Here is a 2,748-nt window from a genome sequence, read left to right on the forward strand (position 1 = left end):
CTGTGACAACGGTTCTCATGAACAATACACAGGCAATTGTGAAAATTATTTGTTGACTCCTAACGACTAACGATTTTGGAATGAGCAGATGCTGAGGTTGACCTTACCTTTAGTCTCCTCCTTCTCCTCCACCTTCTCCACAGTGTTATCTTAGTCCTACTAGCCTCTTTCAACTCGCAATGGCCTCCACAAACCCCCCCCCCACACACACACACACACAAATACGCACACACACACACACACACACACACACACACACACACACACACACACACACACACACACACACACACACACACACACACACACACACACACACACACCACACACCTGAGCAAGAGAGAGTTCTTTCCGGTGCACCAGCCATGACCTCTGACCTCCAGTCACTCCTCTGTAAATCTGCAGACCTTACAGATCATACTCCTCATGTGCTTCATTCGCTAACAGCTCTCGTCTACCCTGTGTCCCCCACTGCCTGCCCTCACCTGACAAAAAAGCACAAACACACACACACACAAGAATACACAGAGGCATATACACATATTCAGCCTCCACACACGCATGCACGCGCACGCACCAGACACATACACACACACACACACACACACACACACATACACCACAATGGCACACACAAACACACACGCACCAGACACACACATACACACACACACACACACACACCGCATACACACACATAGACACACACACACACACACACCCACACACCGTATACACACACACATCCACACACGCAGGCAGTCGGAGCTGCAGGTTCTCTCTAATGACATCCTCAGAGTATAATTAGTCTGGCCAATTAACAGCAGTAACGATGCTTGCATTCATTATGTCAAATTACACTGTGCTGACAAAGTGTCAACTCAGCTCTGCTCGCCTGCTGAGAGCCACTGTGTATCCGACACAGTGTGCGCCTTGTTTAGTGGTACGGGTGTGTGTACTTGTTGCTAAAAAAAAGTATTTGCTAGTATCTTTCAGGGATGAAGAATGTCCAGTTTTTTGGTTGTTATCATGTGTACGTGTATGCAAGGCATGCACGCACGCACACACGCACACACACCCTCAAAAATACGTGAATATGCATGTACAGACTTATACACATTCAATTAGCACATTTTGCTCTGGTCTGACAAGGCCTGTGAAACAAGATGGATCAGCTAATGAAATTAATAAAGCAAGGGTTGTGTTTGTGTGTGTTGTGTGTGTTGTGTGTGTGTGTGTGTTGTGTGTGTGTGTGTGTGTGTGTGTGTGTGTGTGTGTGTGTGTGTGTGTGTGTGTGTGTGTGTGTGTGTGTGTGTGCGCGCAGTGTGAATGAACTATCTATATTGCTAGGATTCCAAGGGGATGCTGGTAGTGGTATTTTGCACATGCATTTGCATAATGTTGATGAATGTAGGCGAGGGGTGTGGCCTAAAGGGATAGGGCTGGATTCATCTTAATTACCATCTTAGACCTCTTGAGATAAAGGTAAACTAGTCTGTGCGTGTTTGTGTGTGCATATGTACATTTCTGTATGTATTTATATATCTTCTATGAATTGTAAATGCATTCAGCATACCAGTACACACACACACACACACACACACACACACACACACACACACACACACACACACACACACACACACACACACACACACACACACACACACACACACACACACACACACACACAACCACACACACACACACACACAAACAGGATCTAACCCTGTCTTTTGGTTATAATTAGTGTGGCGGTGTAAACATACCGACAGGCCAGACACAGGAAAATAACACACACGCACACAGGCAAATGCACACACACACATACGCATTCGCATGTACAGAAGGGCGGGCTCTCTTGATAGGCAATTAACTTACTTTAGACACCTCATCAGGAAGTAAACACGCTTGCTCATACACACGTGCACGCAGCCATGTGCATGCCCTGCCTGTTCCCTTGCAGGGGATGGTGGGTGAGGGTAAGCGTTCTGCGGAATCCTCTCCAGCACACGAGAGCGGCGGTCGTATTCACATGCACCCAGACAAACATGTCTAAACAGCACACAGACAGACACACACACAAACACGGACACACACACACGCACACACATGGATAGAAAGGTGGATCAGAGGGCAGCTGATTGGTGGGGAGCCCTGCCGAGTTAAGTAATCACACTTGTGCGTTTAATCACTAACGAGGACCTGATGATGCTCTTTAATTAACGCTGCACTAATTGAAGAGTGCCGGCGAATCACAACTCTCACTTCTGTCTGATATTTGAATAATTAGGAGGAAATGGGTTGCTGGGAGAGGAGCCTGCAGGCTAGAAGGAATCAAAGCCTTCTGTTCTCGCTAGGATGTTGTCGGGAACAAGAGTGTCAGGCTCAGAACCGTGCAGAGAAAAACATGACGCCACATAACTTGTAGACTTGGTGGAGGAAATACATTTTGAAACGCAGAAAAGTTATTCCTACTATTTTTTTAGAATGAACACTAATTGTCTTTCAGACCATGCTGAAAAAGCTCATAAATTGCAGAGCTATGGTTCTATGGCTCCAGTGATGTTCCCTGGCTAACGTTGAGGACGGCTTCTCCTGTGTCGCAATACAAGGCAGCCTAAAGGAGTGAAGAGGTGCATTTGGAGAGAGGATAAAACAAATGAGCGGTGTGATTTGCTTGGTGATGCTGCAAATATATGTTATTATAGATCTTATTATAAAAAAAATTTTCAATTTTTTTTAGAA

This window comes from Gadus morhua, chromosome 3, assembly GCF_902167405.1.
Source record: "Gadus morhua chromosome 3, gadMor3.0, whole genome shotgun sequence".
NCBI lineage: Eukaryota > Metazoa > Chordata > Actinopteri > Gadiformes > Gadidae > Gadus > Gadus morhua.